The 20,413-nt window shown below is 55.3% G+C and overlaps 1 protein-coding gene and 1 long non-coding RNA gene across 2 annotated transcripts in view; both read right to left on the bottom strand.

The window, feature by feature from the left end:
- The window catches only part of SLC6A17 (solute carrier family 6 member 17), a 40,211-nt gene extending 29,391 nt beyond the window's left edge, over positions 1–10,820 (bottom strand). Inside the window, exon 1 of the mRNA XM_037038885.1 lies at positions 10,421–10,820. The gene's annotated coding sequence lies outside the window, so the exon portion shown is untranslated. The remainder of the gene's footprint in view (positions 1–10,420) is intronic.
- Positions 10,821–18,322: 7,502 nt separating this feature from the next.
- LOC118982032 (uncharacterized) lies at positions 18,323–19,016 on the bottom strand. The gene is made up of 3 exons (XR_005065458.1): positions 18,964–19,016; positions 18,548–18,714; positions 18,323–18,453 (listed from the first exon to the last, which is right to left on the bottom strand). It is a non-coding gene; the product is annotated as an uncharacterized LOC118982032 (long non-coding RNA).
- Positions 19,017–20,413: the final 1,397 nt, after the last annotated feature.

Here is a 20,413-nt window from a genome sequence, read left to right as displayed (position 1 = left end):
GAAGGACTCAGCCACCGAACTGTGCATCTTCCTAAAAAGAGAAAAAAACACCGACTAGGAGACAGACAGGGAAAAACACCTCCTGTCTGGGGGCGGAGGGCTTCAGGCTGACTTTTCAAGCACAGCTCTCAGCCAGCACCTCAAGGGGTGTGGGGTGGCTGCTCGCCCCAGACCAGGCCGAGCGGGAGCCCCTCTGCCCCACGCAGCCAGCGCCCTCTGAGCTGCCTCCTGGGCTCAGGGGTCTCTCCCTCGGGAAGATTGTACTGTGTAACTCAAGGGAGCCACTTATTTTCCAAGTCAGACCCCTGGGGAGCTGAGCGGAGAGGCCACGTCTTTGGGAAAGCAGGCAGCCAAGGCGGCCCCAGACCCCGAGCCCCATGGGGCGGGCCCAGCTAGCTGCCCTCCCGTCCCTCGGCTCTGGAAAGAGTGCTTTGCATTTCTTAAGTGCAAACCTCTGCATCAAGGAAGCCGGGCAGTGAAGAACCCCCAGGCTCCCAGGCCCTCAAAACAAGGCCCAATCAGAGACTAACTCGGGCTAAGAAGAAAGCGAAGTTGGGGCCCTCTCTCTGAGAGAACTTGACAGCTTCCTGATTTCCACGTGACAAGCCATTTCGGCCCCGACAAACTCTCCTAATTACCTCAGAGCCTCGGGGCTTCCACGGAGCCCAAAACAGGTCACTGTGATCAGAGACACAAATTGTCCTCCAAATCATTTTTAATTGTTTTACTGAAACCTCGGGCAGTCACCTGGAGCACACTGCTGTGGCAGGCCCTGGCCTTGACCGGGTGGCTGCTCTCCTTGGGTGTCCTCGCCCAGGACACCCAGGCGGGGACACGAGCACCATTCTCGACCTCTCCATCCCTCCTGCATCTTCCGAGTCACTGAGTCCTGTCAGGAGTTCAGATCGGCCTTCTTTCCCACCCCTCATCGCCAGTCCAGACCCTCCCTCTGCTGGACCCCTGCCGCAGGCTCCCAGCACACTTCTCTTCTAGGCCTTCGGAGGCAGCGTCTTGAAATGCCATGTGGCCTGCTGCCGACTTGCTGTGGCATTTACAGCTCCTCTCCTGGGCCCCCACCCGCCCCCCACTCCCGCTGCGTGAATCCTGCCCCACGCTCTGCCTACCAAAGCCTTTCGTCTTTGGAGGCGCGGTTCAAGGTCCACCGTCCAGCCTCCACAAGGCCGTCTGCCACCCCTAAGTGAGAATGAATGTCCTTTCTCTCTCCTTCCCAGCCCGCCCCTTGGAACACTCTTCTAGGCTTTCACCATCTGGCTTTCTCGTACAGCTGGCTGTTGCCATGGCTGATTCCTTTCCTGAGTGCCATGCCCAGCCCATACAGGGCGGAATGTGGCACTTAACGAATGTCCCAGGGTCCCTGCCTTCCCAAGAACCACCTGCTGCCACTGACGGTGCAATCTGCCCCCTGCCTTTCTCTCTGAAACAAAGAGGCGGGCCTGGGGGGCTGACAGATCTGATGAGCGCCGGCTGAACCTCCAGGAGAACTGCACACCCAGCTGGGATGGGGGCTCTGATGGAGCAGAGCCCCGACACACATGTAGGGGGGACCCCAGGACTTGGAAGCTGGCTTTCCGTTCCTTATGCATCTGCTAAACAGGGAACAGGGCTTACCTACCGACTGTATCTGGTTACCACATGGATGGAAGGGGCAAGAGAATGAAAGGCTGATTGAGAAGCCAAATAAACGGAACGGTCACCTCTCGCTCCACGTCACAGATTTATGGGGTCTGAAACCACCCTTGCTTCTGCAAGGCCACGTCCTGGTGTCTTACTCTGACACGTGCTCAGGAGATGATATGAATGAACTGAATGAGCGAATTGATGACCTGATGCTTGAGCTGCCCGACTTTTCTAGAGTCTGATGTAATTCCCAGCTTCAACTCTGTTCCCGTTTGCAGCTGCGATATTCTGATCTCAGGAAAACCAGATGCCCACGGATGCCCCGAGCAGCAGTTCAAAGCTAAGGCCTGACTCTTGCTCACTGACTGCGGGCTTCTGACAAAGGAGCTACTCTTCTCCGCCCCACTTTCTGCACTTTGTAGACAGCATCCATCCTCCCCGCCAAGAAACAAGCACCAGATGGGCACAGGCTCAGCCCTGAGTGTCCCGGGGGGGCTGGGGGGGATAGGCCCGAACAGCAGCTCGGGCCCAGGAGCCAGTGAACCCTCTGCAGCGCAGCTCACCTTCCCGTCCCATGTCCCTGCGTGTTCTCAGCAGTGGGCATTTTGTTTTCTCCATCGAGAGGAAGGGAAGCAAGAAAACGGGCAGATGGTCGGGAGGGGTGGGGGCAGGAACCGGCACCGGAAAACGTGGGCGGGCCAGTGCCAGCCCAATCTTTTGGTTCAGTTTCACCACTTCACGTGGGGGAAATACATGCCCAGTGGGGAGGCAGCGAGACCAGCACCACGGCCTCCCCACGGGCTCATGACCTCGTGCTAGAGTTTAGGTGCTGAGGGAACTTCGACGGCACAGCCAGTGTGGTGATAGACATTGACATCAGCGGCTCCCAGGCAGCATCTCCTGAGGGCGGACTCTGCAGATACCATCATATGCTTTAACCCACCGCCAACGGTGCGGGGTCGGCACCACCATCGTGCTCGTGGACAAACGAACAAGCAGCGGCTTAGAGGGGTGAACGACCTACACTCCATTGACCTCCAGGCCCATTGATGCTGGTACTTTCTGGAACTTACTGGAAAGGGCCAATGGACGGTTTTTACCCAACTAGGGTCCCATAGCCTCCTGACCAACAGCCAACCTGAGGCATTGTTGATTGTACGTCACAGCCTGACTTTAAGACGGGACAATGCAATGCACGCAAGTATGCATCTTGGAATGGACACAATGAGGTGTACAGTCGGGAAGTGGAGGCCCTGGGTCCCCACCAACCGTCTGACTCCAAAACCACAAAGCTGTCACAGAGGGATCATACACTTTGGGCCTGGGAATCCTGGGTTTGAGCCCTGGGGCCTCTGACTAGAGTCTTCGGGAAAGCACACAACCTCTCTCGGTTTCAGGTCCTGGCCCTGACATGATGGGAATGGGTCTCTGACCTCACAGGGAGGCATGGGGATAAAATGAGGGGACACGCCACAGACCAGCGCCAGGTTCATGTGAGAACATGGGGGAGTGGGCTCAACCAGGAACGGAGGTGCACCCACCCACTGTCCCGCGGTGTCCTGGCACTGACTTGGCACAACAGCAGGTACCTGAGGATGCCGGGGTGGGTGACAGTACGCAGGAGCTCAGGGCTCCCACGGAGCGCCTGCTTCCCTTGTGGGCCGAAGGAGAATGGAGCCCGGACCCCTGTGAACTAGAGATTCTGCTGAAGGGTAAACATGGGATTCTGAAAATCCCTCTCCATATCTCCCCCTCCTTCCTCGACAAATATTTACTGAACACTAAGCATGGTCCAGGCCCTCGCAGGGCAGAGAACCGAGCAAATAATGTTCCTGCCCTGTGGGATCTATATCCTAGTGCAAAGGGACAAATAAAGCAGACAAACATGTAATTAATAATGTACAGAAATATACTATATCTGTAACATACATAAAGATATCAGGTAAATATGTAATAGAGAGTAGGAGGGGATGGAGTGAGGCAGGAATGCTACAATATAGAGGGGGTTAGGCAAGGAACTCTGAATGAGGCCTGGGAGAGCCACGCGGATATGCTGGGAAAGCACCCAGGGCAGCACTAACAGGGAGTGCAAAGGCCCTGAGGCAGGACTGGGCACATCTGATGAGCAGAAGGACAAGAAGAAGGGGCTCCACATCTAGAGTGTGCCAAGCAAGGGAGAGAAGGGAGGTGCTGAGACAGGGGCGAGCCGGAGCCCCAAGCAGGCAGGATTCGAAGGCCACGGAATGTACTGGGGGATTGCTTCCAAGGCCAATGGGAAGCTGCTGGCAGCTCTCGGGCAGGGGGATAAGGGGACCCACCTGTGTTAACAGGGATCACTTTCATACATGGGGAAAAACAGGGACAGTGGGTAAGAGAGGATGGTGACCCAGGCCAGGCTGTTAGATGAGGTCTAGGTTTCACAGAGAGAGGTAAACGGATGACTCAAGGGTGCTGAAGGGCACGCCAGGGCGCGGACAGGTAGACTGTCCCAATTTGGAAGCCAGAATATTTTTAAAGAGCAGATGTGAAAATAAAACGTCCAGGCGTGACAAGTGAAGGCCTCATTCTCCTTCTCTCATTCACAGGAGGCCCTGGGTGGTGACAGATGAGTGCTCACAGCATCTGCCCAGATCCTCTGACCTGGATTTCCTGAAAGCCATTTCTTTTCTCTTGTCTCAGACAGAGAGACAGGAACACCGAGGGAGCCAGGGGTGTCCAATTACCTGAGTCGCCCACCCGACTGCTGAAGAGCACTTGAAGAAACAGCGGTGAGGAACCCTTAATTACAGCCCACCATGATGCCTCTTTCCTGAGAACCAGAAACGTCTGTCTGCCTCCTCACCAGCCTTCAGGGCAGCTTTGTGAAGGGCTGGGCAGAAAAGCGCTCCTATCATGACTGATCGGAGGGCACAGCAAAGGGAGAGGCAACTTTGAAGTCCTACTATGCTTACATATGTTATTTATCCCCCACCAATGTGGGGTAAACTGTTATTCTCAGTTCACAAACAAAGAAGCCTGGGCAAGATAAATATCGAGTACAGGATTGCCCAGCCATGCCCTGGCCAAGTGGCTCAGTTGGTTGAAGCATCATCCCATGCATCAAAAGTTTGCAGGTTCGATTCCCGGGTCAGGGTGCATGAGGGAGGCAACCGATCAATGTTTCTTTCTCTCTCTCTCCCTCTGCCCCCTCTCTCTAAAATCAACAAACATATCCTCAGGTGAGAGTTTAAAAAATGAAAAACACGACTCACCATGAGTGGGGGAGAATGGGGATTCAAACCATGGTCTCCCAAACTCTGCAGCCCACATTCTTTCCAATACACGAAAGCTTCCCAGTCTTTTGCATGCATGTCTGACCCACAGAGAGAAGCAAACTGGCATGGCGCACTGGGGTACCTGGAGGGGGCTCCAGCACCCTAGGCAGCTCCTGGCTACTCCAAAGAATGAAGGAATCCTGCCTGGTGGGCCACATGCCACCCACCTGTGGCACCATTTGGGAAGTTCCCCAATGTACCAAGCCTCGTGGCGAAGTGTTCACCTGAGTTTCATCCAGCAAACTGACGGTGGGGGAAGTCTGACCTCCACCATTTCTCCCCGAGGTCGGGAGCCTCCTCAGCTAGCTGGCTCCTTTGCCAAAGCCAACGACATAATGCGATTTGGGGAGCGGGTCAAGGAAATTTCTTCCAGCTGTTCTAAAGGAGTCCCCAAGTGACCAGCAGGCAAGGTAGCTCAGCGGCATGCCAGGACCGTGGACAGCGCCCACCAGGCGACCCTGGGAGCCAGTCCACATCGCCCAGTGCAAGAGAACCCCCACCCTGTCCTGTAGACACATGGAGAAGGAAGAAGTCCGTGTCCTAACTGCGTATTTACCTGGGAACACCTGGAGAAGCCTCTCCACCAGGTGAGTCCACATCTCCTGAAAGGTAGCATTATCAAACAGTGCTCCCCACCTGGAGTGGGATTTCAACCCAAAGGAGCCCAGGTGTCTTGTAATTAAAGGGATGGCACAAGCAGCAGGAATTTGGGGTGTGCACCAGTGAATTCTGTTTGCAACCGAAATAGGTGGCAAATTAGCGGTGCACAGAAGCCAGCAGAAATTCTAATTAAACCAGCAGTTTGAAATGATGGACTACAGCGAGAGGCAACTTATCTTCCAGTGAGTCCTGAGTCGGCTCTGGGAGGCAGGGTGGCAGCTCAGTGGGATCAGCACAGCTGGCGAGGTGACCCCAGGCTGGGGAGCAGGGACCTGATCTCCCCCGGCCCTATGCTTGCCTGACGGGCCACAAAGCAAACAGGCCTGCACCTCACCTCCCAGGCTGGGGACTCGCTTGACCCAGAACCATTCCCTAAGGAATGTACCTGGTTCTGAATGTGAGAATAATGTCGTCCAGCGATCCAGCTTGTGCCTGAGCTTCTGTTCTCACTAGTTGCCTATACACCATGAGTATCTAATTATGTTTTTTAGTGCCTGGATTTATACATAAATGCACGATGTTTATATTTTTTAAATGACTCGTGCTGGGGGGGCAGGATTATTGAGGGGCTCCACGTCCATAAAATGGCTGCCTGGGGGGCAGGGGTGTCCGGGAAGAACACCTTGTGTCCTCGGGGGTAGGGGCAACACTAATGCTTCCAGCGCAACTATCCACCCTCTACGTACAGGAACTTCCCGCCCAGATCACGGGTGGTTTGGAGGTGCCAGGAAGGCCAGGGCAGTGTGGGCCTGCTCCTCCGGCAGGGTGATTTATTTTCCAGAGAGAGAAGAGATGGAGAGAAGCATACACCAAGTTTCCCAGAACTGCCGAGGGTGCAAAGCCGCAGAACCCTGAAGGCAAGGAGGGTGGGCTCTGCAGCGGGGAGCCGAGGACACAAGCAGCGTCCCTCTGAGCAGCTGACGCGTTCGGGCAGCTGCTGTAAATGCCCCTGCAGCTCCGTCCGCAGCTCTGCCCCAGGACCTCACCAGGAAGGGCTGTGCAATGTCCCTGGCTCTTGCTCTCCAGCAGAGAAACCTGACACACTGGGGTTCCCACCCGACTCTGCAGAGGCAAAAACCCTCCCCACAACACCCAGTCTGCTCTCTGAGTCTTCCCCTCACCCTAGCACCAACTCCAGACCTGGACAAACTGTGAGGGAACGAGGTGGGGGCGGGGGCGGTGAGAAGTCAGGGAGAGAAATGCAGACGTGACAACAAAGCGCCCAGACACAGCCTGGAACCTTCTTCCGGATGGATTCCAACCCACGTGGAACCACGGACTGCATTCCCCAAACCTTCCCAGTGGAGGTCTGTTCATTCGGTACCACTTCCCACTGGTGGGGGCTCACTGCCTCCGTTCTCCAGGCTCAGACTTCAAGAACTCGACCCGCGGGCTTAGACAACCTCGTGCAGGTAAATGCCTGGGGCCGGCAAATGCATATAAAGGATGGAGACAAAGCACATCATCGTCAAGAGCACGAAGTTTGGAACCTGGCAGACCAGAGTTCAAACTCTCAGGCTGCCACTCGCCTCTTGGGTGACCTTGACCAAGTTATTTAACATCTCTGAACCTCAAGTCCCACATCTTCAAAACTGCCAAATGCAGTATCTGTCTCCTGGGACGGAGTGAAGATTAAACAAGATGGTGCATGAATAAAGCACTTAGCACAGCGCGGAAGCCTCCGTGAAAACCTGGATATTAGCGCTGGGGGCCAAGCGTGGTGTGAGCTGTTAGACTCCAGAACTGCACCCCCACCCCCACCCCCGCAAGAGCTCACAAAGCGGGCATTTCCCCACAGGCTCTGTCCTGAGTGCAGAGAGTGCGCTAATGCGGATCTGCCCGTGGGACTGTGCTTTTGTCCTCGGAATGGGGGGGACACCAGCTGAGGGAGGCCGATGCGAGACTGCTTTGCAGGGGCTGGGTGACAATTTTCTCTTTCCTAACCCAGTGCTCCAGATGTGTGGCGATGAAGACTTCTTGCAGCCCAGCCTGGGAAGGAGTGATAACTCAGACCTGGTTCTAGAAGGGGAAAAAAAGCCCGAATTCATCTTCCCTTTAAAGTATTTTGCTGCTTAACAGCTTTAAAGGGATTAGTGATGAATGGTGCTCCGGCAGCTCAGCCAGACAGGACAGGGGCCTGAGGGAAGGGAAGGTGCCCAGGGAGAGAAGCCTGCTTCTCAGAATCTTCCCATCTCTGTCCCTAGCACCCTTGGAGTTTGCCACATAGCCCAGGAAGGGCATTGATTTTTAGGCTGCACAGCCCCCCCACATGTGTGCAAACACATACACGTTTCCAGGAGCAAAGTGGAGTGCCCTGGGTCAGTGGGGCCATCCTTACTGCCCCAGGGATCCCCTTATTTCCTCCACTCTTGAGCAAACACATTCAGCACCCAGTCTAGACATCCCAGAGGAGGAAGCCAGGGGCCCGGGACGCTTCAGGGCAGGCAGAGGGTGCACTCCTTCCCTCTTGGGAAAGGCCAGCCTCACCTTTCCTAGACAGCAGTCTTGCAGCTTCCAACTCCACTACAGATGGGACAGGTGGGGAGCAGGATGGCAAGACCAGCTCAAAAGGCAGGGACCCCTGAAGTCCACCCAGCAGGTGCCACAAGTTGGGACCAGGCCACAGCCACGAACAATGCTCAGGAGTCCAGGTCTCTGCGGGAGCCACTGCAGCAGGCCCAGGTCACCGCAGACCCAGCAAAGGCTTGCCCGCCCCTCCCCCAGAGCCAGGCCCTTCCTCAGGCTTCCCCATCCAGGGTCTCCTGGGGAGAAATGAGGGTCAGAAGTAAGTCAGTTTGCATCTAAGCAACAGGGTCCTTCTCAACCAGGAGTGAAGCCTGTCACTTCTTTTTGTCTCCACCCCCTCTCACACCAAGGAGCAAAAACAGGGAGAGAAAGAACGCTTCTGGTTAAGGCCCAGAAAGAAAGAGGTGGGGAAATCACATTTAACGAAGGCACATCTGCTACCTGTCTGGCGCATCTGCTACCCGTCCGCACTGGGCTTAAAATGCGCCTGCGGCAAAGGCACCTCAGGCATCCCTGGTTTTCCACCGAGGAAGCCCAGGCTCCAGAGGCAAAGAGGGGCTCACCCAAGGTCACCCTCCTGGCACGTGNACAACCACACGCCCCCCCCCCCCCCCCCCCCCCCCCCCCGCCGCCCTGCTTGCCCTTCCCAGGGCTCAGCACCCGAGGACCCTTGCCCAGGATCCAGGAAGCCTGAGCTCCACTTAGCTCCCCCTGAAGACTTGCTCACCCCCTATGCCAGGGTCGAGGGCCCCCCAACGCCGGCCATTCCCACTCACAGATCCTGGTTCCGAACTCCATTCAGCTCACAAGCAGCGGAGGCAATTCCCCGTGTGACTCAGGCCGAGCCGGCTCACTCCAAGCAGGGCGGGCAGCACGATCTGCCTCCTGCACTGAGTCACCTCCAGGCTCAGGATCCACTGACGCTCACCACCTACTTAGCCACAGCTGCTCCATTCGAGAAAAAGCCAGCAGAGGAGCCGGAGCCTCTGACGGTCCCCGTGGATGGGCCACAGCCAAGGACAACCAGCGTGACCTCAAAGCCCTTCCTGCCCAGTGCTGGGTCCACCTCACCAGACCTCTGATAATGTGAGGCCTGAGACGCAGGAAGCCCCCGAGGCTAACCCCTGCACACTCTGACTGCATCCTCCAGGCGCAGGGGCGTCCATCAGTGTGCCCGGCACAGCCTAAGGGGGCCTCACTAAAGTTTGGATTAATTTTTTTTGAGCTATCACAGGATCTTCTTAGTTTCTAGAAGTTCCTGTTAACAAGGGCCAGTGCCCTCAAAAGCTCTCCCCAACCCCACCTGCCTCGTGTTCACAGCTGAATTGCCCCAAACATAGCTCCAGTTAGAAATTCCCTAATCCAAAGAATTTGTTATAATATTCACCAAAGGAAAGAGTAGTGGGATCAAATTGGGTTCTTTTTTTTTTTAATACCTCCTGGCAGAGACTGGGTCCTCTAAGTCGAGCGACCTCGGGTTTCTGACACTTGGAGCCCTGAGAGAGCTGTTTGGGCTTTAAAAGGAAACACCAGGCTTCCTTCCGGCGGCAGCGCCCCTGGAGTACTGCGAGCATCGCTAGAGAGCCGGGCCCCGTGCGCACAGGTATAAACGTGGCAGAGGCCTCTCTCCCGAGACGGCGCCCCCTCCAGACCGGTACCCCGCGCACGTTCCCCATCTCCGCCATTCCGCTCCCAGATGCGCTTCCCTTGAGGGAGGAGAGGCTTCCCGCTGGCTCCGAATTCAGCGAGGACCAGCCCCAGAACCGGGGATTAAATATTCATCTCGGGAGTGAGCGCTCTGCTTCTCCTGCCAATGATACTGTCAAGGTCACGGGCCTGAAGCCTAGCGGCTCGGCGGGGGTCTCCAGCCGCGCAGATGCCTCCCCGCGGGAACTGCGCCCTGGACGCGCAGCTCCAGGTGGGGAGACCGGCTGGGCCTCCTCCCGGCTAGCCCCGGGCGCTTGTCTCTGCAAGTCTGCCCCGTTTCCTCCGGAGTTCTTGGGCCCATTAGGGCCCCGGAAGCTGGCGTCAGGTGTCCAACTCTTGAGTAAGGCGCTAGGCACCCCCGAAACGCCAGAGGAGCGCGGCCCGGGGCTCCGTCGCCAGGCAACGGAGGCAGGAAAGGCGGGAGGAGCCGGGGCCCGCGCAGAGCCGGGAGGATACAAGAGCAGTGCCGCCTCGCACCCGGGTTCTTAGGCCTTCCTTGCTGGGGCGGGGCCGGAACAGCTAAAGTTGCGGTGGCTGACCTGGCAAAGCCAGGCAGGGCGCGGCCCGCGACTCACCTGTCCCCCGTGGACCGTCGCGCGGACTGGACCCCTGCACTCCTGCAGAGCACCTGCGGCCCCCGACGGGTGGCGCACGGCCCCTCCCACAGTCAGCTGGAGTCTGGCGGCGACGACGGGCAGGGGCCGGGGCTGGGAGGGGACTCGGAGGCGAAGCGCGTCCGCGACTCTGCACGCTTCTCACTCACTCCCTCGCCGCTGGTCCCGGCCCAGCTCCCGCCCGCGGCTCGCTCAGTGCTCCGGGCAGCGGTCCGGGAACCCAGGTGTAGCGGCAGAGGGAGCGCGGGGTTGCACAAGCCGGAGCCTAGTGGCACCCTCCCTTCGTCCTGGTCACGCCGGGCTCTGCGGAGCGGAACGAAGCTGGGCGGAGCGCAGCGCGCACTGTTCCCTCGCTTTCCGAAAGGCCACCCTGGCGGCGGGGCGCCGTGACGCAGGCTTGACTCACGAGCGGGCCCGCGTCAATGCGAGGCTTTGGGGCTGCAAGCGAGGCTCTGATGGCCGACGCAGGTGGAGGGGAGGGGAGTGGGCAGAAAGACAGATAGGGGCTGCCCAGGATACCAGCCTCTTGAGGCCCCTCACCAAGGAGCCCAGACCCTGGAGAGGAGTCACCTGGGCTTCGGCCCTCAGAGAGGAATTGGACCCTAAAGGCCAAGGCCCCCCTGAGTCTTGGGCCTCATTTCTTCACCTTTTCAGACCCGGCCCTTTCGGCCCTCCCTCGTGATCTCCGTTGCACCCAAAGCGCTGGTTCCCCCTGCCCTGGCAACCTGCACCTTCCTGCCTCTTCCCCTCCTCTTCTCTCTTGGAATGCCTTTCTGTTCCATGGCCCTTCCATCCCACCGCCAGCAGGACCACTCACTGTGCAATTCAGCCCCTCAGCCTGTCCCTCGTCTACTGGGCTCCTACTGAAGGCGGGCACTGCAGGGGCTGAGATCGCGGAGACGGTGGTGGGAAACCTCTGGGGGAAGCAGAGTGGGGTTTGCCTGGCAGCCACAAGACAGGGGATCGTGTGGGGTATCTGGGATGCATTGCCTCTGCTCTAGAGGACATGAAGGGGACCTTGGCATGAGAGACAGGTGTCTGGGAAGGATGGGAGGGGTAGGGTGTCTCAGTGGCCCGACTGAAAGGCAGTAAGTAGGGCTGTCATCATGAACTGAGGGCTCAGAGACTTTACCTTTGCTTTTTGACAAGGTGGCCTGCCACCGTTTCCTGGATGCTGGCAGAAGACAAGAGACTCCTGGGCCAGAGACAAAGGACTTGACTACTCAAGGCACAACAGGCATCTTGGGCCTCCCAGTCCGATCAGTTTACCTTAATGCCAGGCCCATGGGAGGAGCCTGGGGCTGTGCCCAGGTGGCAGGGCACCTGCAGGGGAACTCTGAGCTTAGGAAACCCCAACCTCCTACACCAGGCTTTGAGCAAACCTGCCAGCCTTTGCCCCGAGGTTGTTACGCATATCATCGGTATTATGCTGGACCACAGACACACCTGTCCTCCACTGGGGTGACCCTGTCTCCAGCTTCCAGAGCTGTCTGCTGCACAAACACCCTAAAAGGATAGTTCTGGAACAATAAGCCATCCATGCCTCTTCTTTTAGAAGCACAAGGAGGATCACAGCCTTCTCAAGCTTGCAGTTTTGCCCCCTCCTGAATAGGTGCCCCCTACCCCCAGCCTTATCCCGCATTACGCTCCCTGCAGCCCACCACTGACACTGGCTTTCTCGAGCTCTCCGATCGCCCACTCCGTCCTGACTCAGCCTTCCGCCCCCTTGCCTCGGACCCTAATTCTTCAGCCTCTCCCGACCAAGGATCAGAATTCGGTCAGCCTCCTGAGTGGACATTTCTTCTCCTTAGTAGCCTTTGTCCCATTGGTAGTTCAGTACTGAATGGTGTGGCAGCCCCCCGGCTGATGTGTACATTCCACAGGGCAGAGACCACTCCCAGCTTCAACACGGAACGGCCTCTCATAAAGACCTGCTGGAACACATGGGGGTGCTGCCTGAGGGATTGAGGGGGGTGCCAGGTGAAGGGGAGCAAAGGGGGAAAATGGGACAACTGTAATAGCATAAACAATAACACAATTTTTAAAAAAGGGACAAGAAAAGATTTTCTGAAAGAATAAATGAAGAGCAGTTAGATACGTGGCTATCGAGTCCAGGAGCGTGGACCGGAGACAGACGGGGTCACAAGCACGAATGGGGTCCTGACGCAGACAGAAAAGAGAGCCCTCCGGGGAAGCACGGAGAAGACAGCAGGACAGAATTGGGAGCAGTAAGGAAGGGTCAGGACTAGGGACAGAGAGGAAGAGCCGAGGGGCGGGGAGACCCGGACAGGGTTGAAGAGGAACAGGCCGTCCGCAGTGTCCAGACCCACGGACGGGTTACAGAGGCCCTGTAGTTGTCCTGGCCAAAGGCACCCGTGGGTGGCAGGCAGGGGACCCTATTGAAGACCCTGGGATAGAAACAGGAAGTAAGGCTTCCATCGTGAAGTCTTCCAGAAGCTTCCAGTCTCAGTGGCCTATCTAGAACACTGATTCTGCCTTCTACCAGGCCTATAGAAATATATTTAAGTGACGTTGTTTTAACATCAACAGTATGAGGTAAGTACTATTAATCTCCCCACCTTGCCAATGGGGAGACTGAGGCTTAGTGTCTAAATAATCTCCCCAAGTCAGAGAGTGAGGTCTGTCCTGGTCCCAAGTCTTTGCTCTAAACGTGAGCATTTAGGGCTGTCTGTATAAGGCAGGTCCCTCTCCATATGTCTACGCCCTGCCTACCATGTCAGAGTGCGATGCTTACAGGGCGGGACCCTCTTCACTCATGCCCCCATGCCTCGTGTCCCCAGCATAGTGACCTGCACCCAGCAGGCGCTCAGCCCAAGCTTATAGGCTGGGCAGCCCTTCACACTCCACAGGTTGGACACTGGTCACCTAAGTTGAGTCTGTGTTTCTGAGTATCTTAAAGGCACAGATGGTAAAGAAGCTATGAGCTTGCCTTTGTTCTACATGGCACAATTATCCATTTTTCCAGAGCCTTCCGCCCAATCCTTTGACTATACTCTCCAAGAAGGGAAGCCTGTATCTCCCTCGTTTGAAGCTGGGCTCCGTGACCCCGTGAATGAGAGAAGTACTACAGGGTCTACTGTGTCCAGACCCAGGCCGTGAGCCCATGGTAGCGTCCATTCATTCTCTCTCAGGATGCTTGCTCTTAGAACTTAACTCCCATTCTGTGAGGAAGCCCAAGCGGCCCAAGGAGAGGCCCACTCAGACAGGAACCCAGCCCTGGCTGTGCTCTTGACCCCCAGCCGGCCCCACCATGCCAACCATGGGAAGGGGTCATCTTGGAAGCGGTTCCTCCAGTCCGGTCAGGCCTCCCCAGCCAGTGCCGCATGGAACAGAGACAAACAAAGTCCTTCCCAAACGCCTGACCCACAGAAACCATGAGAGACAGAGAGAAAAATAATTATTGTTTTAAGCCACTAAGCTTCAGGGTGTTTTGTAACACAGCAATAAGTAACCAGAACAGCCCTGTAATTGCTGAATAATTATGGACGTAGCAAGCAGGTCTGGCCCACGTGCTGATCTCACACCTTTGAGAACCCCCCCACCCCTGACCTGAAAGCAGTCAAGGGGCCTCTGCCCACAGCAGGTGGTCGCAGAGACCCCATCCTCCTGACGAATTGTGTTCAATCAGCAAAGAGCATGAGCCCACCTCGCCCATGTACGGCGCAAAGCCCAAAGCCCAGCTGGTAAGCCCCCACCCACCTCTAGCATGGCGTATCTGCAGAAGACATGCTAGGTTCACCACGGTTCTTTGAGACGTTACCCTTCCCCGGGCCTCCAAGGATCGAAGCAGTCCCTGTGCATGGTGGGATTTTACCTGCAGGAAGGCGCAGGTGCCAGGGCGACTCCCTGGGGGAAACAGAAACTGGGGGTGAGACGTGAGCCCCAAGCATCCCCGTCTCCAGAGCTGGCCCACGTCCCTGGCCCTTCTGACTCCTTACTCCCCTTTCCTGCCCTGGGGCCACCGTCCCTAACAAAAGGTGGTTCGCTGTCCCACTGGGCCCCCACTTGGCTACATGGTGCCTCACCAGTCTCCTGGAGTCACAAGCCATAGTCTCAGTCCTGCGTCAGGAAATGAGTGAGGACGTAAGGTCTCGGTCCTGCGAGGCAGGGGGACAGAGCAGCGCGGTCCCTGTCAGTGCAGCGCAGTAGGTAGCACAGTGCATGTGCTCGGTCCCTGTGGTCGTGGTTCATGGCCTCACCCCTCAGTACCAGCCTGGGACCCCTCAGGGCTGGGGTGTCCTCACCTGTGAAACGGGAGTAGTAATAGTGCCCCCTTCACCGGTGTTAACTATTAAATGGGAATTCCCCAAGTAACACTTTGGTCACAGCCAGCCTGGCACATAGTAAGGACCTCATACATGTACATTCCTGCTGCTGTGATGATGATGATGGTGACACAGTGAGCAGCTGAGCCAGGAGCTTGAAGGGGCTGCTTCAGGCTAGGGCTCTTTGTCCTGGGGTCCTCTATAGAAGGAACAGAACTTGGAGCCCACGGAGGAAGCTTTGCCTTGCAAGCCAGGCTGTCCAGAGGGTCACCTGTCCAGACTTGAGCCACGTGGCAAGGAGGGAACAGTGAGAACTGAATAAGGAAGGGACTTCCCTGGTTAGACGCAGGACACCACAGGCAGCTGGCCCTCCTCACCTGCTGCTGACCTTGGGGCATGGCGGCCCTTCCAGCCGCTCAGAGCCCACCTGCTGCGGCCGACATGCAATGGGTGGACTTTCAGATCCAACTGAGTCATGCTGGGGGAGAGTCCTCGGGGCCAGTGCTTAGGTAAGTCAGCTCACGGCGCATCCAGGGCAGGGTTATAAATCGGAGGACAGCCTGCAAGGTGTAAAGGAGCTAAACAGCCTTCCTCTGTACAGGGCAGAGCCCAACAAAAGCCCTGAAGCAGCCCCCCGAGGTGAGAAGACCACCGCGACCTTCATCCAAATGAAAAGGGAACCTTGTTAGCACCTACGGGGTGTGTCCCGTCCATTTTTGCTCTGAGTATTATGTTGCTTGGAAGAGGGATTATCATCCTTCCTCTCTCTCTCTCTCCAAAGATTCAAGTAAGAATCTTTGTAGCAACAGCACAGATGAGTTTATTCTGTTACATGGCTGTTTCTTCTCAAAATCCATTAACCTCAGTTTCTTCGGAGTTTGTAACAAAAATCACTGGAGTTTACTTTATTTCAAGCTTAAAAAATGAAGCAACGATGTGCAATGGCTGCTCAAACGGAAGCACCACGTTTCAGAAGCAACTGAAGTCGGAGCTGCATTTACGGAATCGTCGTTGGCAGGCGCAGGGTTGGGAATAACAAGTTCTCGCTTCCCGTCTGGAGCTAGAGGACCAGTGCAAGGAAATGAAGAGCAAGCAGGAGCAGGCTCATGATGGAATTCGCCGTGTCCCCGACCCACAGGCCTGGATCCAGCCAGGCTGTTTAGACGCTGCGGGCTCAAGGGACAAGTGGGAGAGAAAGCCAGAATGTGAGTGGACGTCCCGGAGGCAGAGCCCGGTGTGTGGAAAACCTCTGCTTCTCGTGGGAGGCAATGAGGGAGCAGGCCCCGGGCCAGCCTTTGACCTTAACCAGGACCCACTGGTCTCGAAAGCAGCCTAGTGATTCTGAATCCACGGAGTCCTTATGGAGTAGGGAAGCCCCAACTAATCACACACTTGCGTGAACTCACAGAAGACACACCCGAAGGACTGATTCCAACGGACCCTCCACTTCGCAAAAGGACTGGCCTCATCTCTCGTTCTGAGACAGCGTGACGATGTGCGGTGTCAGATAAACTTGGGTTCTGATCCAGCAGCACCCTACAAGTGACCTTTGACAAATCAGTTCACATCTCTGACCTTCAGGTTCTTTACCTGGAAAATGGAAGGAATAATCTGTTCTCTGTTGTCATGGGGTCATTGTGAGGATTCAATGAGACAAGACCCTGTGTGTAAACTTGAAGCCGAATTAAGAAATAATTGAATTGAATAGCTGAATTAAGAAACAGCCATTTACCTTGGGGTTGATGGGGGGAGGGGTTCAATATAATGTGCATTCTCCCCTTAAATCTGAGAGCTTCATTTAAAACATAATTCACATCTAAAAAATACTAAAAAGAACATAACTCAGCAATGTGATTGGATGCCAAATTAGCATGTAAAATATCATAACCTTCAAATATACCAACCGGTGAGAAGAAACCAGAAATGCTTCAGCTACAAGAGCAATAACCAAAAAAGAAAAATACTGGGAATAAACTTTAAAAGATGTGTAGGAAATCTTACATGATCTCACTCATGTGTGGAATCCAATGAACAAAATAAAGTGACAAACACAATAAAACCAGAGGCGTGGATACATGGAACAGACTGGCAAATCTCAGAGGGGAGGGGGTGGAGGGACTGGAAGAGATTAGCCACAGAACATACATGCACAGCCTGAGAACACAGACAGCAACGTGGTGAAGGCGGGAGTGGGGGAGTGGGCCTGGGGGCTAGGTGGAGGGGAGCCAAGGGGGCAAATAGGGGACACGTGGAACAGCGTCAACAATAAAAAACAAGAAAGCACCTGAATGCCACTGGGAGATAGCAAAGGACAACAGAACACAAGAAACGACATGTTCTTTTGTGTTAAAGTTAATTCACTCTAAATTAACCTATAGTTCTAAAAGGACTTGATGAAAATAACAATAGGGTGAGCTGTTGGTTTTTTTTTTTCTTTTTAACCAGACTAGCTGATTGCAAGGTTCGCATGGAAAAAGAAACAAGCAATTAGCCAGGGAAATCACCAGGGGAAGTGAGGGGCGTGGCGGGAATTCTCCTGCCAGCCGAGCTGCAAGTCTGAGACGTGAGAAACCCAGGAGGCAGAGCCCAGGCATCCAGAAGTGAATCCAGATCCCGTCACTGAGGACGTGAGGAGGATCACATTTTAAGTAGTGGGGGAAAGACCGATTTTTAACACACAGTATTGGTTCGACCATCCACAAAGGAGTACATATGATTCCTTTCCATACTCCTTCTACTAATATAAATTGTAGATGTATCAAAATTAGCAACTGTATGAAAGTGGGCCATAGGAAGGCATCTGAAGCAGTACTTAGAGGGATATTTATCACCTTCGATGGATATGGTAAAGAAAAAAGACTGCAAATCAATGAAGCAAGCCACCATCTCAAGACCCCAGGAAAAGGAGACAGCGGAAGCAACGAGAAAGGCAATGCAGGAATTAGTAACATAGGGAACCAAAAGTACACTAGACAGGGGCACCCGAGTTGGAACCTTGGCTTCAAAAAGTCTAATTTTTTAATTTTCTAAATGTTTTTTAAACTATTTTATTTATTTATCTTTAGAGGGGAAGGGAAGAAAAGAGGGAGAGAAATATCAATGTATGGTTGCCTCTCATGAGTCCCCTGATGGGAACTGGCCTGCAACCCAGGCATGTGCCCTGACTGGGAATCGAACGGGTGCAAAATGGTGGGGAGGTCTTGGCTGTTTGGGATGGAGGCACGTGCTTGTAGGGAAATACAGGAACCATTAAGGAACGACACTTAAGAAGCTGGTGTTGTGCTTTGCCTCTGGGGTGAGGAACTGCATGGCTGGGGCAGGCACAGGAGGAAGAGTTACCTTTCATCCGATACCTCTGGGATTTCATCCCGTATTCTGTACCGTGTACAATGTAGTCCATACATCTCTGTCTGCTTCTATACAAATGGGAGACTTCTGGAAATGGATGCCTGAAACTGCCCACAGTGGCTCCCTCTGCAGAGTGGACAGAGGCTGGAGGACCCTGGAAAGGGAAATTGGTATTGGACTTACCTTGGTTTTAATTTTTCTTGGAGCCTGTGCATTTATAACTTGTTCATTAAAATTGCAAGATGCGTTTCTTCTTGCTTTTCTGGGCTGCCCCTCTATGCCGCCCTCTCCTGGGTCCCCTGTCCCCTCCTTCAGGCACACTTTGCAGGGACTGAGAATAGGACAGGTCAGCGTCCTCATCTGTGGAATGGGGATGACAGCAGCATCTCTACCATTGGACAAGACAACAGACACCTGGGAGCGCTCAACAACCAATAGTTACCTAGAGCATGACCTCCCTTTTCTGGGAGTGGCTGACCCTTCCCAGTCTTGCTCTATACTTCCTCTGTTTAGCAGCTCCCTCCAAACTCAGAAGGAAAAAAGAAGTGGCCTAGCCTTTGAGTAATCACAGTATCTTCTAACATTTCCTGGGAGCTGCAAGGACATTCCTCTTGTTGGTACCTGAGGGGAAAGTGAACGAGGGTGTTACCAGTTGCCCAGGTACCCAGCGCCCTGGGGCCCCAAACTCCCAAGTTGGGAGGGAGCCCTGTTTGTCAACACAAAGGGGTGGGGTCTGCATAGTGAGAGCAGCAGCAGCTGGGAGGGGGCGCGGAAGGGGAGGGGCTAGGACACGGAGGAAGGGAGCGGGCTGTGCGCCCCCGCCCAGATGTAAAACCCACCTGCCCCGGGGCCAGCGTGGAGCTTTCCTACCTGAGTCAAATATAGACCCATTTCCATAAAAGCACCAGACTGCTTCTATAAATACCTCAGCCAGTTTTCCGGGGCTCTCATGTGACTTTGATGCCTACCTCGGCTGCGGGGATCCGTCGCCATGGTGACCAGGCCACGTGACCAGCCACTCTTCATTCATGGCAAGTTGCCGCATCCTGGGGTGGGGGGTGGGGTGGGGGGGTCGGGGTGGAGGGGGCTGGAAAGAGGGCCAGGAGAGGGAGAAGGAGACGAACAATAAAGATCAAGCGCCAGCGGTCCTGGGGGGAGACTGCAGAATTCTCGCTTGACTGCAAGGACGCTCTGACAGAATCATTGATCTGCCCAAGCTGCCGGTCAGGGGAGGGACCTTTTATTTGTGCAGCTATAGACATCTTGTGTTCGAGTCGGGGGAGCAGAGGTTCAGGGCTGGAAGCACCTTAAGAGTCCCCTGGGCCACTACTCTTGCTGTCAGATGAAGAATATCAGGCCCAGCAAGGTAGAGTGGCTTGTCCAAGGTCACACGGCAAGTCAGTTGCTAAAACTAGGGCAAGAAAAGGGGTGTGTGTTACTGGCAGGCTCCTCTGCACCTAGGTCAGGCTTGGCTCTGGGCTGAGGGTGGCTCCGGGGAGCAGGGAGCGGAACTTTAGGTACCTTTGCTCCCAGGTTATCCCAGCTGGCTGCCGGGGGGCGTTCCAGACAGGTGGGAACAGCTCAGTGAGTCTGCACCAGGACTCAGCCCTGCCCCCCACCCCCACCTCTGCTGACAAATGAGGAGAGAGGGCTGAGAAATCACTGAGAAGTCCCTCAAGGTGAGCAAAGGCAGAAGTCATCCTCGGCAACCTAGGGACATCTTTTTTTTTTAAATCAGAATATCCCAGGTCTGCCCCCATCTATCTAAATCCTTCAAACAGCACTCTGTTCTCTGTCCCTCTTTGCTTGGTGCTGGGGGAGGAGATGAAAAGGCAGGAAAAGGCCCGTCAGGCCGTGGTGGAACTGCCTGCTTAGGTGCACACAGAGAAGCAAACAGAAGAGAAGCGTGTTGACCACCAGCTGTGTTCCAGGGACTGGAGACAAGGTGGGTCACAGAAGTCGGGGAAGGCTTCCAGGGGGAGGTGGGAAGGAGGGCCCGGCCTGGCAGGTGGATGGGAGGCCCTCTAGGACATGCCTGGTGGTGGCACAGGTGCTGGGTGTTCAAGCAGAGGGACAGCGCTCTGGCTGCCGTGGGCTGAGGGGAAACGCCGGCCAAGCCTTGGGGTAGGACGCTGGGGACCTCAGAGCTGATTCATGCAGTCCAGTCACATGCACTCAAGTGCCTAGCAGCAAGGGTCCAGGGGGAGACGGATTCAGAACAGACAAAGAAATGCTCGCCTTGGAATATTCCTGAAGGAGATGGAGAACAAAAGCAGACATGAGCCATGGACTCTGCCACCACCCTGCCTTGGGAGAGGTG

The sequence above is a fragment of the Sturnira hondurensis genome, unplaced genomic scaffold, assembly GCF_014824575.4.
Source record: "Sturnira hondurensis isolate 20B ecotype Veracruz unplaced genomic scaffold, ASM1482457v3 Scaffold0024822, whole genome shotgun sequence".
NCBI lineage: Eukaryota > Metazoa > Chordata > Mammalia > Chiroptera > Phyllostomidae > Sturnira > Sturnira hondurensis.
This window is presented reverse-complemented; position numbering and strand designations above follow the sequence as displayed.